General features: G+C 44.9%; 1 protein-coding gene across 5 annotated transcripts in view; it reads left to right on the top strand.

The window, feature by feature from the left end:
* The first annotated feature begins 5353 nt into the window (after positions 1 to 5353).
* GGACT (gamma-glutamylamine cyclotransferase) overlaps positions 5354 to 23892 on the top strand; it is a 48160-nt gene continuing 29621 nt past the window's right edge. The window contains exons 1-2 of one of the 5 annotated variants that reach the window (XM_043892493.1): positions 5354 to 5439; positions 9851 to 10013. The gene's annotated coding sequence lies outside the window, so the exon portion shown is untranslated. Of the gene's footprint in view, positions 5440 to 5480; positions 6511 to 9850; positions 10014 to 23066; positions 23210 to 23892 lie in introns of those variants that run through there. The other 4 variants (XM_043892497.1, XM_043892492.1, XM_043892494.1 and 1 more) reach the window with 4 other exon arrangements.

The following is a 23892-nucleotide window of genomic DNA, read 5'->3' as shown; positions in this document are numbered from 1 at the left end:
TTTTACCTATCATTTAAAACTAGTTTCGGGGACTTCCCTGGCAGTCAGTCCAGTGGTTAAGACTTCACCTTCCCTGGTCAGGGAACTAAGAGCCCACATGCCTCGTGGCCAAACAAACAAAAGCAATATCGAAACAAAGTCAATAAAGAATTTTAAAGTGGTCCACATCAAAAATAAACTTAAAAGCTACTTTAAAACGTTTTGTTTCAGCAGTTAATTTCAACAGCATTAACTTTGATGAATAGGCTTGAGACTTGTCTCAAAAATTTTCAAAACTGCTCATTTCTAGAACTTTCTGATCACGTGTAGGGATGACAGCTTTTATAGTACTGGTCTAGGAATCTGCAGACCTCAGCAAACAAGGTGGTACGGTGGAAAGAACAGAGACCAGGAGTGTGAGATCTACCCTACGGCCCTTCACTGGTATAAGTCATCTTTTTAAGCTTCAACAATTCAATCAGACATGAACCCTTCCAATTCGGCCATTAGTTACCAGGCCTCTGAAATGAGTCATTTAATTACTGCATGCCTCAGTTGCTTCTAATAAAAATAATGCTGCTGCTGCTGCAGGTGGTGGTTGCTTTTGTTATTAGTTTTTCTTCCATGAAATGAGAGGGTTGGACTAAACTAGTGTTCTTCAAATATTCATAGATGCTTAACCTTTAAAATATAAAACCTAACTCTTATATAGAAGTCCACTATAAGAAGTTATAAAAGTGACCTGGGTGCTTATATAAATCCTCATAAAAATCTGTTGTGTAATATAAGAATGTTTGAAATTCCAACACTTTTGTGGAAATAAAATATTTTGAAGCTTTCTAGTCCTGATATATTCTGATACGGTTAAAAAGTCCCTTAGACTGAAAAAGTACATTTCTGCTCTGCCATTCATCAGGTTGACATAGCACAGATGAAGGCAGTGGGAAGTGAAGAGAAAATCACATTTTTCCCATAGAAATGCTGAAGTTGTAATGTGTCAAGGAACCCACTTCTAAGGGTGACTGCTGCTTTATTACATGTGGAGAAACCTTCTCCTGGAAAAGCACTGACTATCAGAAATGTTGCTGTTTTAAATCATTAGGAAGAATGAAACATCACACTCTACTTGGACGGTCCAAGTCATTTCGACACGAACAAGCATCCTCAGTTTCCAACCCATGTGCAGAACTTCATTTAAAGTGCTTTTGGACACACTCGTTCACATCTCTTATAACTTTTAGTCTCCAAGTTCATAGGACCCTGACCCAGAATTGGTTCTGCTGCCCAGACTGTGCAGCCCTGTACCAAGGTCACAGGATGAAAATCTCTGAAACTGACCAAGCCCCATACCAACTGTTGCCATGAGCCTCTGATCAAACCAGCCAGTTACTTGATCCCATATTAGGTAAAATACCCACCCTATTATCCACCCTATAGCATCCTAACCTAATACCTAATGCCCCCATTCCAGTAGGAATTTTCTGTCTTGAGGCTGTAGAAATTGGCTACTAGCCTGCAAAAGTGTTTGGCTCAACTTTGAGCCAGCCCGCTGTTCTAACAGCATCTCCCACTCTGATAAACTCTATTCTGCCTCATGTCTGGAAATTCTTTTCCAACCTGTGCTTGGGCCACAACACAGACCTAATGTTGACCCTTGGCACACAGCCCTGTTTTGCCTTCAGCCTGTGAAAACACTATTACCTTTAAATTCCTAACCTCTCCCTCCCCCAAACCTCCTGACTGCGTCTTTGTTCGGTGAGTCATCTCAGGGCTCCATGGGTGTGTAGAACTCACTCTTAGTTTACAAAACAAGTGGTGGCCTGGATTTAGGTTGCAGGATATTGAGGGTCAAGGACGATTATTTGTAATAATCTACTAGAATGATTTGATAGCATTTCAGTTGATTTTATAGTGTTATTGTTAGACTTCAAGCTCTGTATATAGCACCCAGGTTCTGTTGCTTATTTCACATTATAATTATTTTTTCAAGAGATGAAGAATATATTTTCCCATCTACTGTGTGCTTGTACACATGTACTTGCAATGCTGGAGATGTGTGGGAGGAGTCAGAAGGAAATTATATGGGCCCCTTTTGCATAATACAAAGTGTCTGTGCATTAAGTCAAATATATATTAGCCTCTAACACCAAAGTCTAGACAACAGAGTTTGGCAATTACCTGCTGGTATTTAGAAAACAAAATTACCAAACTGGATAATTCCCGTAAGAAACAATTTGACAGTTTAAATCCTTTGAGTTGATAAAGCGTTTGTTGAGCTTTGAACCTGGGGCGTAACAGTTGGCCAGCTTCTTGACCCTGAGCGTGGAAGGTATGGGAGATTGTGGACGGCAGAGCGTCAGATCAGAATGAACAGAAAAACAGCTGACAGTGGGCTGAATCATTTCCAGCGAAGGACTCAGCTATACCATTTGCAGGCAACTGACAGCCTCCGTGAGTCCACTCCAGTTATTAAACCCACTAGAGCAGTTGGCTTGCTAAGGGCTCTGGTGTAACCCACCAACCCAAAACTGAAGCCAAGACTTGTCTGAGTTTCCTTGAGAAACTGATTTTTCTAACATAATGTTGTAGTTTTTCTAACGTAGTACTGTAGGTCAGTTACACTTCAAAAACAAAGAAACATAAAAACTCAACAAAAAAATGGATCAAATTTGTGGTTACGGCAGGACAGGTGGGGGAATTAGATGAAGGTACTGCAAACTTCAAGTTGTAAGATGAACAAGTACTGGGGTGTGACGTACAAGATAATAAATATAATTAATACTCCTGTAGGAAAGTTACTAAGACAAGTATATCCTAAGAGTTCTCATCACACCAAAATTTTTTTCTATTTCTATTTCTTTAAAATTTTTATTTTATATTTATATAAGATGATGGAAAGTGAAAGATGATGAAAGTGAAAGAGGAGAGTGAAAAAGCTGGCTTAAAATTCAACATTCAGAAAACTAAGATCATTGCATCTGGTCCTATCACTTCATGGCAAATAGTTGGGGAAATAGTGGAAATAGTGACAGACTTTATTTTTTTGGGCTCCAAAATCACTGCAGATGGTGACTGCAGCCATGAAATTAAAAGACGCTTAAACTCCTTGGAAGAAAAGTTATGACCAACCTAGACAGCATGTTAAAAAGCAGAGACATTACTTTGCCAGCAAAGGTCCATCTAGTCAAAGGTATGCTTTTCCAGTTGTCATGTATGGATGTGAGAGTTGGACTATAAAAAAGCTGAGTGCTGAAGAATTGATGCTTTTGAACTGTGGTGTTGGAGAAGACTCTTGAGAGTCCCTTGGACTGCAAGGAGATCCAACCAGACCATCCTAAAGGAGATCAGTCCTGGGTGTTCATTGGAAGGACTGATGCTGAAGCTGAAACTCCAATACTTTGTCCACATGATGCGAAGAACTGACTCATTGGAAAAGACCCTGATGCTGGGAAAGATTGAAGGCAGGAGTAGAAGGGGATGACAGAGGATAAGATGATTGGATGGCATCACTGACTTGATGGACATGAGTTTGAGTGGGCTCCGGAAGTTGGTGATGGACAGGAAGGCCTGGCATGCTGCAGTCCATGGGGTTGCAAAGAGTCAGACACGACTGAGCAACTGAACTGAACTGAAGATGATGGATGTTCACTAAACTTGTGATAATCATTTCATGATGTCTATAAGTCAAAACATTATGCGGATTTAATCATTATGCAAGTTACCTTAAACTTTTATAATGCTGTGAGACAATTATATCTTAATAAAACTAGGGAAAAAATAAATGATCATTATGAAGAAAAAAAAGTCACTTGTTTAAGTGCATTTCATTTCACTGGGTATCATCCCCAGAGTTGGTTATTCAGAAGGCTTGGGGTGTGGGCTTTGAGTTTATATTTCTAAATTTCCAGGTGCTGCTCATGGTGCCCATCTGGGACCACGTTTTGAAAATTACTATTATAAATTATTTTTCTGTGGGTTATTTTTTGACAGTTAAACTGAATATCTCATCCCACAGAGCCTAATCCATATTGGATCAGACTCTCCCAGGCTTATCTGGCAATAAATGCAATTTAACACTCAACTCCTTACCATCTTTAATCTTCCTTTATCAGGGGAATTATTTATTCATTTATTTCCCTCACACATTCTTTTGCTGACATGACCTTCCTCCTTCAAAAAATAAATAAATAAAAATGGAACCACTCTTCCTTTTGGGAAAAAAAAATTAAGAAGATTATAGCTACTCTTCAAAAATGGTATGTTAAAATATACATTAGATGAGGCTTTTTTATATTAATATAAATTTAAATTTAATTATGAACTTCCCCACACAAGAAAGAACTCTGTGAAAGGTAAGACTTATGAATCTGATCGTTTAGATTTCTTTACGAATTGCACATCTGTTCAAAACACAACCACATCAGCATTATTGGAAATGTTTGGGTAGAAACCAGATTGTAAAAACCACATGAGTCCAACCCCATACATGAGAGAGTGGAAAAACAGAAAATAAGTAAGGCGGATTATTTCTAGTCCAACACCTAGTACTTATGCGTTTGTCTTTGGGATGGGGGCAGAAGTGGCCCCCTCTATCTCTGTGCCATTCGTTTCACCCAGGTCCCCAAAGAAGCATTGCTTAAACCCAGAATGAACAAAGTCTAGGAAAAAAATAAACTTCTCCTGCAGCTTCTAGTCTTCACTTTTCTCATTTCTGGGGCTCAAATTTAGTCCTGGGGTCCAGGGAAGAGAGGGTAAGTCATGATCCCCTGGAGGAGGGCATGGCAACCCACTCCAGTCTCCTTGCCTGGAGAATCCCAGGGACAGAGGAGCCTGGTGGGCTACGGAACATCGGGTCGCAGAGAGTCAGGCATGACTGAAGCGGCTAAGCACGCACTTCTCCAACCACAGTTTTAAGTGAAAATGGAGAACTGGTAAACAGTGGCAGTATCAAGGTTACATGATTATCTGTATCCAGTAAGGTATCAGTGCCGAGTGAAGTATGGCTGCTGGAGTGAGGCCTTGCCCGTCTGTCCTACAGGATGCATGGGCTCATTTCTGTGTGTGTGTGAGTGTGCGTGTGTGTGTGTGTCCAGATGGATCTGGGTCCAACATGGACTCAAGGCTGTGTGTGTGTGTCCTCAAGTGGGTCTGGGTCCAACGTGGACTCGTGTGTGTGTGCGTGTGTGTCTCCAGGCACGTCTGGGTCCAACGTGGACTCGAGGCTGACCCTGGACGCCCAGGGGGGCCTCCCTAGAGCGCACGCATCAGCAGAGAAGCCCCAGGTGCGCGCCCTCGGGGCTCCGGCGCGTGCTCAGGTGTGCGCGCGGCACCGCGTCCCGCCTCCAGGGGGCGCCCTCGGGGGCGGCCTCCCGGGGGCGGCCGCCCCAGCCGCGGCCGGCCAGGATTTCCGCTCGGTCGCTCGGGTCGGCTCTCCCCGAAGGGCGCCGCGCTCCGAGGCAGGTGAGGCGCCGGCCGCGGGCCGAGCCGGGGCCCCTGTCCGTCCCCGCCCCCGCCGCGAGGGGGCCTAGGGGCCCCGGGGCCTGGAGGCGTCGCACGCCGGCGCGTATCCGGGGCCCGCGGGAGCCGGGGACGGAGGACGGGGACAGAGCCGCGGCCGTGGCGGGACGCGGCGCCTGCGAGAGCGGCTGGAAGGGCGGGGACCCCGGGCCGTTAGCGCGTCCACACAGTGCCCGGCGCAGCGCGACGCGGACGCCTCGGCCAGTTACCCAGGTGTAGACGCTGCCTCTGCCCAAGGAAGACGTGATGACCCTTCAGAAGGGTCCTCTTGAAAAGGATCTCCCGGTCTGCTGCTTGTTTTTAACTTTAGCGATCCCTGTTTGCGAGGAGACCAGAAAGCTGCAAAAGAAAACCGGGAACATCTGGCACTTGTCACTTTCTGAGTCCAGGCTTCTTTGGAGCTGTTAGTGACACAGCTGAGTTTTTGAAGAACTCTTTTACTGCCTTGATGAGGAAATATGCTTATTGAGCTTTCACTCTGTTGGCCAAAGATAACACTGCAGTCGCACTGGTAACGCTAAGGAGGTGCACGATTTTTTTTTTTAATAATTAAATTTATTGGTGCACGATTTTTTTAAATGATTAAATTTATTGGTGCACGATTTTTTTTTTTTTAACACACCTGACTCCAGGCTGACTGTTAATATTGAACTGATAAGCAAATGAGACTTGGAGCCACGTCTTCTTAAAGCAGGATATTAATTTTACTTAATGTCCCAGGGAGAAATCCTGGATTAAAAACTAAAAGGTCTCTCTTAAATCAGTTGGATTTGACCAATATAACGTGTAGGTCTCACACACACGTTTTTATGTACTTTTTCCTGTAACTGAAGCTCGTCTCCCTGGTCTCACTCAATTTATTGAAATGCTAATAAGAGACCCCTGCAGGTTGCCCACATTTCCCCCAAATGCCTTGTTTTTCCTAAAACGACTCCCTGGAGAAACCAGAAGTTCCTGAATAAGCAGACTGCCTGGGTAGAGAGCATTTGTGTTTCAAAAGCTGAGTTTGCAAAGGTAAATTAATTTCTAATTGGTGGACCTTTGTACAGAAGTGTTTTGGACTGGCTGACCTTGCAAACCAGGGTCCTGACTATTAGCACTAGACCTAGAGAAGGTGGTTATTCACGCTGACCTTAGGTAGCCAATTGTGGGAAGAAGAATGGAGCAAAGACAGAGCGTGGTATTATGTTTTTAAAATTATCTGTTCATTGCCCTCTTATTATATGTAGTAAGATCTTGCAAGTTCCAGTCTGGGTCAGCTCTTGCAGGTGGAGTTAAGGCTCCACTTACGGGCTTTGGACTCAAGTCTGCCGGGCCTTTCCTAGGGGCTGGGGCACCGGGGGTCATGGAGATTAATGCAGCAGTGTTTGCAGATGGAAGGTCCCAAGGAAGGTGACGATAGGAGGACAAAATTCAAGCAATCTTACTCTTTTCTAGGACCTTCTTCATCCAAGAGGTAACGCTCAGATTAGAGATTTTATGAAGAGACTGTTGGTTAAACAGGGCCGGCATCTTGCGTAACAGGAATTTGTTCTATAATTGAAGCTCTCTCTGGTCAGTAAAACTGCTCAGGGCAAGACAACCTTGCCTAGATTGGATCTGAGAGCTAGGCAGAGAATAGGCAGAGATGACAATGTGGAAGGTGTTATTATGCCCCCATATTATACCCCCTGAAACTGGTTCCCAGTTAGTAGAAGTCTCGGGTTTGTATGACATCACAAGGTAATAGACATGGTAAATAGCTAACATTTCTGGAGGATGAAGTAAGTGCCCAAGGGCACTTAGAGCACTGGGAAATGAATTCCTGCCAGAGGACTGGGGGAGGTCATAGTGAGGATTCATCTTGGGTAGAATTCATCTTGGGTAGGATTCATCTTGGGTAGAATTTTTACAGGCAGAGGAGTGGAATGGGAACCAGCATTCATGGTGGCAGACTGTGCCCGCGTGCGTGCAGACTCAGTCGTGTCCCACTCTCTGTGATTCCGTGGACTGTAGTCCGCCAGGCTCCTTGGTCCATGGGATGCTCCAGGCAAGAATACTGGAGTGGGTTGCCATTTCCTGCTCCTGGGGATCTTGTAACCATGTTGGAGAAATAGGGATGAAACTCTGTAAGGACGGTGGGACCGGAGGCCTGCCTAAAGAGAAAGGCCCTCTGGAGATAAGCTCTAGTTTTTGATCAGAGCTCTGATTTTTAATTTCCTTTTTATTAAAGCAAATTTAAAAGGGAAGGGAATGGTATAATGAACTTCCATATATCCATCAACTAGATTTAACGGTTGATTAAAACGATTTTTTTTTTTTTTTGGCTGTATCTGCTTATCTTTTTGTTGAAGCAGTTTAAATTGCAGACAACATATTTCACCCCTGTCTAGGGGAGTTGCTTTTGTTTAGTTATTGCTAAGTCGTGCCTGACTCTTTTGCGACCCCATGGATATGGCCTGCCAGGCTCCTCTGTCCGTGGAATTTCCCAGGCATTAATGCGGACATGGATTGCTGTTCCTTTCTCCAGGGGATCTTCCCAGCCGAGGGATCGAACCCAGGTTTCCTGCATTGGCAGGCAGATTCTTAACCACTGAGCCACCTGGGAAGCCCCAATTCGTGTGGTATGCACCTCCAAAAAGGCATTTTCTTGTATAACCATAATACCATTGTTATCTCTTTATCAAATTGACAATAATTCCTTATTGTTTTCTAGAACTCAGTCCACAGATTTCCTTGATTGCCTCAGAAATGCACTTTTACTCTTGGCTTGTGTGAATCAAAACGGGCCACACAAGGTATTTTGTTGGGTGTCTGTTGTCTCTTAGTCCCGGACAGGGCGTTGACAGACTTAAAGAAAAGGGCTAGTTACTAACTCTTTAAGGCTTCTCAGGCCACATGGTCTCCCTTGCAGCTACTCAGCTGTGTTGTTGTAAAGACTCAACCCTGGATGATAATGTGAATGAGCATGGCTGTGTTCTAGGAAAACTGTTTCCGAAGTTTTTTGTATTAAACTCCTCCTGCAGGCGGGAGTTATCTGAGAGCCGTAGTTTGCCGACTCTGGTCTGAAGCAGTCCTGTGGGTTTCTTTAATGCCATGGTTTGCTGGTATCGCCTGGTTGGCTCTGGACGGCTCTCATTCTGAGTTTATTCAGCTTTGTATAGAGTGTGGTTTAGCTTCTTCCTCTATCTACTGTGTCTGCATAAACTGCAAGGTAGATCTAAAGGCTTAATTAGAGTAAGCATCACCACTGATGGCAAGTATGCCTCAGATCTGGTTTCAATGTTTTTTCTAACTGTTGAACGAGTCACTTTATTTTATTTGTTGGCCGTACCACGCAGTATATGAAATCTTAGTTCCCTGACCAGGGATCGAAACTGCGCCCCTTGCATTGGAAGTGTGGCGTCTTCCTTGGACTGCCAGGGAAGTCCTTGAATTTTTTTTTTTTTTTCCCCTCCTTAGTTTAGACTTTAAAAGATTTGAGCTTCCCTCATAGCTCAGTTGGTAAAGCATCCAGCTGCAATGCAGGAGACCCCGGTTCAATTCCTGGGTTGGGAAGATCCCCTGGAGAAGGGAAAGGCTACCCACTCCAGTATTCTTGGGCTTCCCTTGTGGCTCAGCTGATAAAGAATTTGCCTGCAATGCGGGAGGCCCTGGGTTTGATGCGGTTTGATCCCTGGGTTGGAAAGATCCCCTGGAGAAGGGACAGGCTACCCTACCCACTCCAGTATTCTGGCCTGGAGAATTCCATGGACTGTATAGTCCATGGGATCCCAAAGAGTTGGACACGACTGAGCGACTTCGCTTTTACTTTCAAAAGATTCAAGGGGATTTCCCTGGCAGTTCAGTGGTTAAGATTTTGCTCAATGTGGAGGGATGAGGGTTTGATTCCTGGCCAGGGAGATGAGACCCCTCATGCCTTACGGCCAAAAAACCGAGACGTAAAACAGAAGTAACATTATACAGATTCAATAAAGACTTTCGAAATGGTCCACATTAAAAAATATATATTTTTTTTTTTCTAAAAAAAGACTCAAACCCACGTCCGGGAAACTCAGTATTCCTAAAATAATCTTACCCTGATGGCTGAAGATACACTCCATTCTTATTTTCCTTATTTGAAGGAGAGGCTATAACTGCTGTTTCCCAAAGTCGAGAACTTTGGGCCCCTCTGCTACACCAGTGCGGGCTTGCCGCTGTTCTAGGCATCCTTCGGCCCCTTGGGTCATGTCTTTCCACTGAATGGCGGTCCCTTCCTTCTGAGCTGCACACCCAAGGTCTGAGATGCCGTCCAAGGTGCTTTAGCCTTTAAGCCTTCATCTCTTAAACACTCAGCTTTCTTCACTCACCTTCCTCTTCATCCCACCCCCGGCAGGACTGAGAACCGGACACTTGGTCCATGGACTTCTGGCCCCACTGTGAGGTGGAACTACTTGTCCTGGCATCCTGTTTGGAAGGATTCTGAGGTCAGACACTCTTCAGACTCACTCTGATGCAGCATTCCAAGGCTCCACGGGTTTGAAGAAAGAAGCTTACAGGTGAGAATTGTTTTCCTCTTTTCTGGAGTGTTTGCTGGTCTAAACTGTGGAGCACCAGAGAAAGTATGTTGACAGAGGGCGTCAGTTGGAAGTCCTGTTTGTCTGTCTTTTAGGAATAGTGGTGAATCTGTCTGTTGAAACCATTTTTTTTCCTGGATAATGTGCCATTGGTCTTTTTCTTACTGATTTGTAAGAACTCTGTATACATTGAGGATGCTAATCTTTTGTCAAATATGTTACAGCTGTTTCCCCATTTTTAAACTTTGTTTACAGTATTTATGCTCTGAGGAAAAATTTGACTTTACATAGGGGAAAAAATGTCAATCTCCCCTTTATAGTATCCCTGTTTTGTGTCTCCTGAATAAATACCTGCCAATTTAAGCTCTTTAAAATAAAAAAAAACCTGTTAACAGATTAATGAGCATATGATGAAAACTAGGTACGTGTGATTCCGAAAAAGATGACTGATTGGGGCTTCTCGGGGAAGTGAGGAGGCAAAGTGGCTGCAGGGGAGGGCTCAGGCGGAGGCCCGGTGACTGAGGAAGCGGGTCTGACTTTGTCTTAGTTTCCTGGTCCTGCCAGAGTTCGAAACCACCCAGATGGATTGTCCTGTTCCCCAGGGCAGGAAAGCAGCTGGGCGTCACTGGGCTGAAATCCGGGTCTCGGGTGGGTGGGGGCGTGTCCCCACCCCTCCCCCCCGGGAAGCTCTGGAGGCGAATGTGTTTTCTTGACCTTGCAGCCTCCACTTGCAAGGGAGCCCCTCTGTGTCCCTGGGGGCCCCCCAGCCAGGAGAACGGCTCCACTTGGAAGCTTCGTGGTCCGATTGGGTCCGCTTGGAGCATCCAGGGTAATTCCGCGTCTTCAGGCCCTTAACTTGAACTGCACGCAATCCATAGAGCCCCTTGTACCAGGCTCGGGCTGAGGACGGGGCTCTTTGGGGGCCTTTCTGCCATCACCTCGCTGGGTTGGCGGTGGCTCCCCAGACGTTTGGGGCGGTCGGATGCGCTCCGGCCGGTGCTGACAGCCATCCTGGTTGCTCGCCTTCCCTAGGCTCCTGGGGCCTCTCCGACGGTGGTGGTGTGTCGTGGGGCGCGTGGGGGTGGGGCTTCTGCGAAACCTCCCGTTTGTGTCTCTGCGGAGCGCCGGTCAGGATCTTCTTTGACCGACTCCTGTGCCCCATGCCCCCATCCCCTCCAGATCACTCCTGCTCTGCACCCTGACGGGGGTTTTGCAGCTGCAGCTATTTTACCTTCTGGTTTTTCTGTTGCTTTTGCCTGTGTAATTCTTTTTGCTCACTAGCCTTAAATACTGCCGGATGATAAATAAAATTCATATTATAATGTTGGGTTGGCCAAAAAGCTTATTCAGGTTTTCCAGTCCCATCTCATGGAAAAACCCAGAGGAGCTTTTTGGCCAACCCAGTACTATTTTCTCCTCTGTTAGTACTGACTGAGAGCTGGGTCTCTCTCCTAACAGACCCCCAGTGAGGAGTCTGTTGGTTGGTTGGGAGTGCTTTTATAGACCTCTGACCCTGGAGTTACACCAGAGTAAAGCAGAGAGAGAAAGTAAATTAGAGAGAACTCCTGGTATGCTGTGTTCTTGTCTCTGTCCATTCCTACATCTGCCGTTAAACTTTTTGAGCATTAATTACCCCTTCCTGCCATTGTCATCTGCACTTAGGTAGATACAGCAGATAAATTAATGAAAACTATTAATATTTCTACAGCTCATGATAGTCTTAGTAATTTATGAGCATTAAATGAGATTTAAAAGCATTCTTTAAGCCATTATTTTTGAGACAAATCACAGCTGCTTTGAATTACTCTTTTTTCTTGACTTGGTTTTCTGTAAAGTTAGATGCAGGTTATAAAAGCCTAAAAAGCTGTGAGGGGAAATTAGTCTATCTTCTAAATGAATAAAGAACAGCTAGATGGCATTCTTGGGAGTAGTTATGAAAAATAGGTCCCTGTTTTTTTTCCTCTCGTCATTTTTTAAATAAACATCTCCAGTTCAGTTCAGTCGTGTCCGACTCTTTGCAACCCATGCACTGCAGCACACCAGGCCTCCCTGTCCATCACCAACTCCCGGAGTTTGCTCAAACTCATGTCTATTGAGTCGGTGATGCCATCCAACCATCTCATTCTCTGTCACCCCTTTCTCCTCCTGCCTTCAGTCTTTCCCGACAGCAGGGTAAAAACATCTCCAGCCCTCCTCAAATAAGAGCATAGTAAACCCTCGGACATGACTGAAGCGACTTAGCAGCAGCAGCAAACCCTCGTGAACCCACGGTGGCAGAACCCACACACCGTCCTAGCTTTCCCATACCTGCTTCAGTTGCCCTCCTTTCTTTGCTTTTTGAGTTTTTGTTAAAAACCTTTGGCTTGCTTCTGGAGAATTTTGAAGCAAATATCAGAACCTATGTCATTTCACCCCAGATGTTTTTTTCTTAATTTATATATTTTATTGAAGTGTAGTTGACTTAACAGTGTCTCAGGTGCACAGCAGGGTGATTCAGTTGTATGTATACATGTAGATTATTTTTGGAATTATTTTCCATTATAGGTTATTATGAGATAGTGATTATAGTTCCCTGTGCTGTACAGTAAACTTTTGTTGCTTGTTGCATGCCAACTTTTTAAATTAGAAATCTAGTATTCTATTCATACTAAGTCAAACAAGTGGAATCAAAATGTCATACATTTTTTTAGTTAGGCAAAAATTCATGTTTTCTAAAATATATATAATACATATTTATATATGTATACAAAGCTTTTATACTATGCTTGATAAAGGCTTGAGAAGGAACATCAGAAAAAAGAGATGGAGAAATTGGAAAGCATACACTAAATGAAATGGGAGCACTGAATATGAAATAGAAATAAATGAAACAAACTGGATAGGAATAAAAGATCATCATATACTTCTGGTGTTCTTAAACATGGCTTCTCATTAGAAATATATCTGGAATTTGGGAGGGAAAAAAGCAATACCTGGGCATTTGTATTTTTCAAAGAATTCCAAGATAATTGATATGCATCTAGATTTTAAAAAGTGATTACAGGTTTTCCTATTACATAGTAGTTTTCGTGATATAGAATTCTATTATTTTTCTGTTGACCAATCCTGATACAGTGGTATTCAATGAGTAATAGTTACATAATCGCAATAGTATAAGATGCTTATCAGTTTTCACAATAGCCAAACAAAAAAATAAAAGATAATTACAGTTGCAGGTCATAATGGGTACATGATTAACCTAACAATATAAAATAATTACATACAATTTGGGGGGTCACGCAGAGTGATGTGATAAGTGGAAGTGTATATATGTACATGTTTTCGTCCACCCAGACAGTCTATGTCTTTTGGTTGGTGCATTTAATCCATTTACATTTAAGGTAATTATTGATATCTATGATCCTGTTTACCATTTTCTTAGTTGTTTGGGATTTATGTTCTGTGGTCTTCTCTTGTGTTTCCAGCCTGGAGAAATTCCCTTAGGATTTGTTGTAAAGCTGGTTTGGTGGTGCTGAATTCTCTAAACTTTTGCTTGTTTGGAAAGCTTTTGATTTCTCCATCAAATCTGAATGAGAGGCTTGCTGGGTAGAGTTTTCTTGGTTGTAGGTTCTTCCCTTTCATCACTTTAATATATCATGCCATTCTCTTCTGACTTGCAGAGTTTCTGTTGAGAAACCAGCTGATAACCTGAAGGGAGTTCCCTTGTATATTATTTGTAGTTTTTCCCTGTTGTTTTTAATATTTGTCTTTGTCTTTGATTTTTGTCAGTTTGATTACTATGTGTCTCATGATGTTCCTTCTTGGGTTTATCCTGCCTGGGATTCTCTGTGCTTCCTGGACTTGGTTGTCTATTTCCTTTCCCATGTTAGGGAAGTTTTCAGCTATTCTCTCTTCAAATATTTTCTCAGGTCCTTTCCCTCTCTGTCTTCTCCTTCTGGGACCCCTGTAATGCGAATGTTGTTGCGTTTAACGTTGTCCTAGAGGTCTCTTAGGCTGTCTTCATTTTTTTTTTTTTTTTCATTCTTTTATCTATATTCTATTTTGCAGCAAGTGATTTCCAGCATTCTGTCCTCCAGGTCATTTATCCATTCTTCTGCCTCAGTTATTCTGCAATTGATTCCTTCTAGTGTATTATTCATCTTTGTTTGTTTGTTCTTTTAGTTCTTTGGTAAACATTTCTTGCATCTTCCCCATTGTTTTCCCGAAATGTAGTTTTTGTTTTAGCCACTGTGGGATTGTGGTTCTTCTGTCTGCCATCTGATGGAGCAGGCTAGGAGGCTTGTGTAAGCTTCCTGATGGGAGGGACTGGTGGTGGGAAAAACTGAGTCTTGCTCTGGTGGGCAGGGCCTTGCTCAGTAAAACTTTAATCCAATTATCTACTGATGGGTGGGGTTGCCCTCCCTCTGTGGTAGCCTGAGACAACCCAGCCCTGGGGCCTGTGGGCTATGGATTTAATTTTATCATGATTGTGCCCTTCCTACCATCTCGGTGTGACTTCTGCTTTGTCTTTGGACACGGGTATCTTTTTTTGGTGGGTTCCAGCGTCCTCCTGTCAATGATTGTTCAACAGGTAGGTGCAGTTTTGTTGCTTTCACAGGAGGAAATAAGCTCATGTCCTTCTACTCGGCCATCTTGAACCGGAAGTATCCCTCACCCCTAAATATTTACTTTTTAAATAACTACAATCCTACCTTTAATCTTTAATATTATGTAATGCTGTATTCAAATATCTCCAGTCATCTAAAATAGTCTGTTCAGCTGTTTTATTCAAAGCAAGATCAAAGCAGACTCTTTCATTGTATTTGGTTTATGTTAATATATCTCTTAGTTTGTTTTAATTATAACTATGAATGTGTGCCATCTTAGCTTAATTCAGAATGCTCTTATTCTTACATCTACCTGTTGCTTTTATCTCATTGTTTTACATCAATTGCATGCTCTCATGCTTTCAGTCATTATTATTTGAATTTATATAAAGTAAAATTGACCTTTTTTGTTGCATAATACTTTGAGTTTTAAAATTGATTCCTGTAACCTTATAGAGCACTTCCATCACCAGAAATACCCAGAAAACCAAAGAAGCCCTCCCTCATTCTGCCCCCTTGAAGTCAAACCCTCACCCTACCCCTAATTTCTGAGCACCCTTGATGGGGTCTCCATCTTTATACTTCTGCCTTTCCCAGAACGTCACATAAGTGAAGTTAAACAGTAAGTAACCTTTGAGACTGGCTTCTTACATTCAGAGGACATCTTTGAGATCCACCCACATGTGGATCCTTCTTTCTGCTGAGCAGTATTCCATCTTATGGACATAGCACAACTTTATCCATTCACTGTTGAACATTTGGATTCTTCATAGTTTTTGGTGATTATGAATAGAGCTGTGCAAACATTTGTTTATGGGATTTTATGTGATCAGAAGTTTTTATCTTTCTACGGTGGATCCCTCAGACTAGATGGCTGGGTCAGGGGGTGAGTGTATGTTGAACTTCGTAAGAAGCTGCCAAGTTGTCTCCCAAAGTGGCTGTTGTTGTTCAGTCACTAAGTCGTGTGTGACTCTTTGCAACCCGTGGACTGTAGCCCACCAGGCTCCTCTGTCCAGAGGTTTTCTCAGGCAAGAATACTGGAGTAGGTTGCCGTTTCCTTCTCCAGGGGATCTTCCCTTCCCAGGGATCGAACTCTCATTTCCTGCTTTGGCAGACAGATTTACTGCTGAGTCACCAGGGAAACCCCACCATTTTGCATCTCTATCAGGAATGTATGAGAGTTCCAGTTGTTCTGTGTCCTTGCCAGCACTTGATGTTGTCAGGCTTTTAAAATTTGAGCCACCTTAATAGATGTGTTCTTTTTTTCTTTTAATGATCTGATTTCAGTTTTTTGAGTAGTATCATAGAAATATTTTAAATAATTCTTGAATAAATTACTGAACTATATTTATTTTATATACCCGTTATAAATATCTCTGGTATTCTGGTGATATTCTACATTCTAATATGTTAAATATTCTATATTGGAAAATAACTAGATTAAAACCAGATTATTTTACAGATACGAGCCTTCCCTGAATCTCACCCATTGACACATTGTATTTGGCCGAGGTTTACAGAGTAGTGTCTGGACCCTGATGCATTTTGCAGTGATCATTCATTATATGTGTCTGGTGCCTGTCTCGCTCCTGTTTTACCATTAGCACTGTGATTTCTCTTGCCATCAGTTTCATGCTAGATTAGATTGATTGGTGAATAGTTAATTCCATGAGAGCAAATGGATGGAAGCAGAGAGTGATTTCTTTGAGTGCCTTTTAGCTATGTGAACCCTGTTGTCCTTTAAAAATGGACTGCTCCTGTGTGTCCGAGGCAGCAGTAAATGCTTGTGTTTGAATCCCTTTTTCCTTCTGAAAGCATGTTGAGCTCAGGAAGAAAACCATTTGAGATCTGTGAAATAAAGCTCATATGTCTCCCACTGTATGAGTTAGGACCTTGGCCGCTGGTCAGTGTGGAGTTGACTCCTGAACTAATTACCAGAATGTCCCTGGTGTTGTCACTCACCGCTCACATTAGGTGAAACCCTGAAGTCTTGGGGTGCACATGGTCATCGCTGAGATAGGGCCTTTCTGTAAATTCAGGTCTCACCCGTTAGCTGCTGTGGCTTGAGCTTCTGGTGGGTAGTAGTATTGTTTAAAAAGAGTGGACCTTACTGTCATCTAATTGGAAGAACTGTCCATGTAGGTTTTACTTTGTGACCAGACTCACTCTGCTTTTGCTTCTGGAAAGTTGCTGGAGGGTCAGACCTATTGACAGACCTTCCTTTGTGACAAAGGGCATCAGAAAGAAAAATGCGTCTGACCAAGGAAGGGAGATTGAGGACAGATGGCTGAAAGGGCTTCAGGTTGCTGTGGTCTGAAGCCTCGGAGGCTAAGTACCAGGAAAATTCAGTTCAAAATGAAAAAAAAAAGGATTTCTGTGGTTAAGTCATTTTTGGTTTAAAACTAACGTATTGCTGCTGCTAAGTCGCTTCAGTCGTGTCCGACTCTGTGCGACCCCATAGACAGCAGCCCATCAGGCTCCTCTGTGCCCGGGATTCTCCAGGCAAGAACACTGGAGTGGGTTGCCATTTCCTTCTCCAAGGCATGCAAGTGAAAAGTGAAAGGGAAATCACTCAGTCCTGTCCGACTCAGCGACCCCATGGACTGCAGCCTACCAGGCTCCTCTGTCCATGGGGATTTTCCAGGCAAGAGGACTGGAGTGGGGTACCATTGCCTTCTCCAAAACTAATGTATTGATTGACCTTTATTACATCAGTTAGATTAGAGTGCATCAAAAATACTGAGGGATTAGTAAGGATGTTACCTCCATTGGACGCAAGTCTTTGTTTTAAGAGTTATTATGGATATTCTTTAAACTTTATGCTTGTTGGTATTAATAAAGTCTTAGATATATGTATTTTTTGGAGGGGGTTGGAGGAAGGCATAATGGAAATTTACTGGGGCTTTTAAGTCCAGGGTTTAACACCGGACTAATGCACCTGCTGCCCCCTGGTGGCGGCGTATTAAACAGTACGGTTCAGAAGAGTTCTGGAGGGCGCAAGTCCATTCCTTGTAGAGGAGGATTGTTGAGGGAGCCAGGATATAGTTTCTCTTTCCAGCTTTTCTCATAATTATTACCTGTAATTATGACCTCAGGCAAATAATGTAGTTAGATTTAAGTCTAGATTTCACTTTCTTCCACTTTAAAATGTAATTTCTTCCTGTTTTAACATCTTAAAATTCTGCAATGGTAACAACAAATATTAGTGAGATGTATTAGGTTCCGCCTTTTCCCTTATTAGCTGAATCCTAAAAAATCCCAGATATTTTTCAGGAAAGCAGACTCCAGAGCAACTCCTGAAGCTTAACACAGATTTGACTCAGGACCACGAACTGCACAGACCTGTCTGTAGCACAGTCCGTAATGAATCAGCATGGTGACTGTGTGTTATTATGAAAGCATAAATGATACAAGTTGCATCACTTAAAAGTTAATTTTCTTATGTTTATTAGTGGTTTTTAAAAAACATGAGATTTACCATCGTAACCATTGTTAAGTGTACAGTTCAGTATATTTATAATGTTGCACACAGATCTCCAGAACTCTTTCATCCCGCAGAACTGAAAGTCTTACCCAGTCAACAAGTCCCCATTTCTTTCTCTCAGCAGCCCTTGGCAACCATCATTCTACTTTCTGTCTCTCTGAATTTGATGACTCTGGGTACCTCCTATAAGCTGAATCGTAACAGTCTTTGTCTTTTTGTGATTGACGTATTTCACTTAGCACACTGTCCTCAAGGTTCATCCGTGTTGTAGTGTGTGCCTGGAGTGCTTTCCTCTTCAGGACTGATGATGATGTATAGAGACCACATTTTGTTTGTTCGCCCATTGATGGACACTTGGGGGGCTTTCACCTCTTAGCTATTATAATATTATTTCATAATTATGTATATATTACTGATGCAGAGAGGCCTTGTTTATTCAGTTTTTTCTGTGTGTAAAAGATTAAACTTCATCATAAAGGACACCATTCAACCACGCTAGATGACTAGGATATGGCTTTTTTTTTTTTTTTTTTTGGCTTTTTTTATGGATGAGTTAAAAAGGAACTAACATCCATTAGACACAAGCTCTGTGCCAAGTACTTACATATCTGTGATACATTCTGTTGCTTAGTCCTTATGATAATTCTTTGATTTATCCTCTCTCAGAAGGGGACTGATACTTACTAAAATCACCATGTGCCAGAATTTTGATGTACTCAATACATTATCTCATATAATCCTCATACATCAGAGTTGGAGGTGGGCATCATTATCCCCATTTTTTACGTGGTATAACTGTGGTTCAGAGGGATGAAACACCGTGAGCAAGGTCACACGACTAAAGGCATCAGGGTTCCACCTGATGAGGAAGTGAAACACGTCCAGTGCAAAAGCACATGTCCTTCAGTCCCCGCTCCCCCACTGCCAGGAGTAACACCTGCTCCTGCGGTCCTGGCGGTGTGCTCAGTCATCTTCTCTGAGGGTTCCTGGGCGCCTAGCATGACTGTCCTTGGGATTTAAAAACCTAGAGCGGGGGCCAGATTGAACCCTCAGGGCAGTGTGAGGCAGAGAGAGACGGGGCTGGACAGTGGCTGACTGCTGTGAATAGCACGAAGAGACTTGACGCTCTGAATGTGTTACCCCAGCCTTACTGGCTGCAAACAACACACACCCGCCCACAGTTGGGGGGAGGTGAGACTCTGGGGGCCACTCTGCTGGGTGGCTCTAGCTCGGGCTGGTGGGACCGTGGTCACTCCAGACTGACTTAGGGGGATCTGAGCTCACCCACGTGACAGCCCGCAGGCCTTGGGTCCTCTCTGTCTCTCTTGGGAGACCTCAGTTCCTCTCGACTTGGGCGTCTCCTGACTTAGAGAGGCTTGTCACTGGCTTTCCGGAGAGCAAGGAGCTCAGATGGAGCGAGGGTCTTGTTATAACCCAGCCTCAGAGGTGACAGCCCATCAGTTCCTCTGTGTTCTGTTTGAAGCGAATCCCTAGACCCAACCTTCACCCGGGGGGCAGGATCACGGGGGTCACCTGAGAGGCTGCCTGCCAAAGCTCCAGGCTGGGACTCAAGAGGGCAGCCTGGAGGCAGTGAGTCCTCTTGGAGGGGGGAGGGTGCTCATCCAAGATGTGAGGAGGTGGAAAGGACCAGTCTGCCCAGGCGACCCGCGTGCAGCCGCCAAGCAGCATCGTCTTCAGAGTCTACTGATGAGATGCCGAGCGTGTACAAAACTCCCCGTGCCTTCTTACTGCTGGCCGGTCAGCAGATCTGTTCCTGGACTTCAGTCATGAGAAACCAGCTTCTGCAGAGAGGGCTTTGCAGGACCCCTTTGTGCCAGGAAACACCAGGCAGTTACCTCGTTTTAACACAGGTTTTCAAGTCGCAAAGTACCGGGGCTGTAACTTTTCAGTCTCATCTTACAAGTGCCGCTGTGCCTGGACTTTCCGTAGTGAGACGCATCACTCGGTGGCCAGGCAGCTGAACCAGGCTCCACAGTTCTCACGCGTCCTCTCACAGGTCCACACCGCGGCCTTTACTTATGATGTCAGGACTGTGTTTCTCCTTCCTGACATCTACCCCCTTTGATGTCTGACCTGAACATAAAGTACGTGAAGGAATGATGTATTCACAGATCTTGGATATTTAGTTTCTGGTCACATTATCAGCAAGCCTGTCTAAGATTAACTGAATTTGGGGAGGAGACGGGGGACCCACAGGGCCAGAAGATTGAGGGGGTGGTGACAGACCAGTCACGAACTGTTACATCCAGAGAACAAGTATTTCAGGTTTATTTCACTCCCGTCTTTTCCTTGCATCACTATGTTCAAAATTAAAAAGCAAATATAAAAAAACCATCCTTTAAACCTGTGTGATTCCTGAGAATGCGGCTCCCTGGGTGCTGGCTGAAGCTGTGAGCCGGGCATTGGGGCGCCCCTGCCCGCGAAAGCCTGGCTGCAGCCGCCGTGGTGCCCCCAGCACAGAGCACAGACAGCCCTGTACTGTGTTATGCTGGTGACACCAGGTGTTGGGAGTAAAAAATGTAATCTCTTCCACGGTTTTAAAATGGTTAGTTTTGTTGCTTAATGTTTACACATAGGCCGACCTTGAATCCTAAGAGAGTAAACACAAACTGTTTACTTAAAAAAGGTACATTCAGAGCTTCTCCGGTGGCTCAGTGGTGAAGAATCTGCCTGCCAGTGCAGGGAACATGGGTTCGACCCCACGTGCAGGAGGATCCCACATGGCGCAGAGCAGCTAAGCCCAAGCGCCACAGCTACTGAGCCTGTGCGCTAGAGCCCGGGAGCCGCCGCTGTGAACCCGGGCCCCCAGTTGCAAAGCCCGCATGCCCAGTTAGGGCCCCCGCCCCGCCACAGCCAAGAGAAGCCCAGGCAGCAACGGAGACCCACAGCCAAACCTAAAGATTACAGAGAAAGTGTATACTCAGCAGTGTTGTTTAGGGAACGGCCTCATAGTTACACAATGATAGGGAAATTCAGAGGACTAATAAGTACTAAATTTGAAAAGGGCCACCTTGTAGTCAGCCTAAGATATTTTTAAATTCGGTATTATCTTTGTTTTTATGTATTTTGTTTTCCTTTTTGTATGACTTGGACTTAGAGCATTTTTCTAAGAAAAGATGTGTATTTGTACATATGTTAATGTTTGGAAAATTTGCTTTTCTCATTAATTAAACTTTCCATATAGATGAAGACTAAGAGAACATCTTTGCTAGAAAGTCTTGTGAAAATTAGCTTGCCTTCCTTGTTTTTACAGTATACAGAACATGATGAATCCTCTTTAATCCACAAGTTAGAGATTGTTCAAAAGCATCAATATAGACTGAAAGATCTTATACACAAAAGGCAAGGTGTGGAAGCAATGGGTGAAGAAAATGTGTGTATCTGTATATGCATGTGTACAATATTATATTACATACATGGGATTATATACACACACGTATATAAATTTACTCAGCCATAAAGAGGAAGGCAGGCCTGCCATTCACAACAGCATGGATGAACCTGGAGGATGTTATGCTAATATTTCAACCAAGTATTTACTAGGAAGCTGCTTTGTTCTCATTTATCTCTTTGTGATCAAAATAGAGACAGTTGGCTAAAGGAGCATTCCCAGGACCAGATGAATGAGCCCGTACACATTCTCCACACAGGTTTTGTTCCGTGGGGAACAAGTCCAGTGGGTCCCTGTCCTTCAGAGGGTTGGCAAGAGGGAAGAGAACTGGAAGGTGGGGCGGAAGGCGACTAGTGCGCTCAGATGCGAGGGCCGGGAGGAGGCTTTAGGACGGAGCAGGACAGAGCTGCGGAGCGCAGGGTGGGGCGGATTTGGGGGGAAGGTGTCAGTGTGGGGTCCCGGGTGATTGTAGAGGTTATCACTGGGGGCTCTGGGCAGGATTGGGGGGTAGGGGCCAAGTTGGTGGGGCTCAGGCTACAGTCATGGGGGGGTGGGGAGAGTGGCCGGGCTGCCAAACAGCTGGACCGGACACAGGGGCGTCTGAGCCCCCGAGGGCTTCACGCTTGGCCTCAGGAGCTCAGCGTGGCTCGGGGGTGAGGGTGGTGGGCGAGGGGATCCTGCAGGGAGAGGCTGGCTGGGACCGCGACTGTTTGAGGCAGGTATGGGCAGAGGCCGCAGGAGGAGGGGGCCACACGGGCAGCCTGGGGAGTCTGATGCCGGCGAGAGAGAGCTGGGAGAAGAGATGGCGCGGAGTGGCGAGCAGGGGGTCCAGCTTGAGCTGGGCCAGGGCGAGGGGCCAGGGCACCCCCGGGGGAGTGGTCGGGCAGCCCCCCAGCCAGGGTGCTGGGTGGAGGCTGAGGGAGGGGCGTCTCCGCACAGAGGATGGAGGGGTGGGTGCCTGAGGCTGCTTGGGGGCTGGGGGACACCGGACGGGGGGCTCAGACCCCGGAGTTCATCCCTCGGTCCTGAAGGCCGCAGGCCCGACATCCAGGTGCGGCTCCTCCCCAGGCTGGAGGGCCGGTTAACCGCACCACGGTTTCCTCTCATTCGCTCTGGGCTGGCCGTGAAGCCAGGAGGTGGCTGTTTGAAAAGAATCTCCTGTTTATTCGACAGAAATTTCCAGAGACATGTATTAATGTGAAATAAGCCTGTGTATACCTTGATGTGTTTGCTAAACAGGTGAACCAGTAAAAATGAAGTAACCGGAAGGAAAAAATTTCTCCCTGTTTGCTCACGTCTCTCTCCTCTGGGCCAGTGCATGTGGGTGGCCAGATCTTTTAAGGCCTCAGTCCTGTTGCAGTAAATTTCCCCAGTGACCATGTTAACATAGTCACCTCTAAAGACCCTGTCTGTGGTGCAGTCACAGCCTGACTTCAGCATGTGAGTTTGGAGGGACACAGTTCATTCAGCCTGTAATGGATGTAAAGGTAATCTATCCAAGTACAACTGGATAAACTGCTTACGATTCAGAATGAGGAACCCTTTGACTCTGCCCTGTGTTTTCAGACTGTCGTGGGCCGGGGCAGGGGGTAAGTGCGCCTGAACTCTGGAGGCGGCCGGTCTGCGCCTGCTGGCTGTGTGGCTCTGGGCAAGTCCAGCACTTTCTGCCTACACTCCTGTCGCAGTTTTCTCACAGGTAAGATGGAAGTGAAGGTGCCTGCTTCGTAGGTTGCTGCAAGGATTAAATCAGTGAAGATGTACGAGGCTCTTGGAGCTGTACTCGGCTCCCAGTAAGCGCTGTCTGAGCACTGGTTGTGGTTGTCGGTCACGCCAGGTTTGGAGAGGGTGGTGTTGATGCAGAACTGCGGTGTGTATATGAGGGTGGAAATCAACATGTTACCCTCCCTGGATTTTGTTGTATAGAATATCTAGAGTTGGTGGGCAGGGGCTTCTGACGTCATGGAAAAATTAAACAGTGCTTCCGTGTACTTCTGGTCATTTGACCTCATGGCCGAGCCTGTGACGTAGGCAGGATGGGAGTTTGTTCCCAGTGAGGCTGAGCGCAGTCCCCCTCGGGCGGCCCTGGACACAGCCCCTTAGCACCCTGCAGCCAAGTATGGCCTGGAAGACGTCCCAGGCCACGAGGCTCTGTTTCCGCTGTCTTCTCAGGGCAGGGAGATTCTGGAGGGTGATCTTTTGAGCAGAATTAATAACATTCTTTGTTGTTTGTGTCATTCACAATAACTCTACTATCTATGGTCTCGATGTTTGTGTCCTCCCACCAAGACTCATATGTTGAAATCTTGACCTCCAGCGTGTTCGTATTTGGATGTTGGGCCTTTGGGAGGCGATTAGGTCATGAGGTTGGAGCCTTCACGG

This window comes from Cervus elaphus, chromosome 30, assembly GCF_910594005.1.
Source record: "Cervus elaphus chromosome 30, mCerEla1.1, whole genome shotgun sequence".
In the NCBI taxonomy this organism is placed as follows: domain Eukaryota; kingdom Metazoa; phylum Chordata; class Mammalia; order Artiodactyla; family Cervidae; genus Cervus; species Cervus elaphus.
Note: the sequence above shows the minus strand (reverse complement) of the source record. Positions and strands in the feature narration are given on the sequence as shown.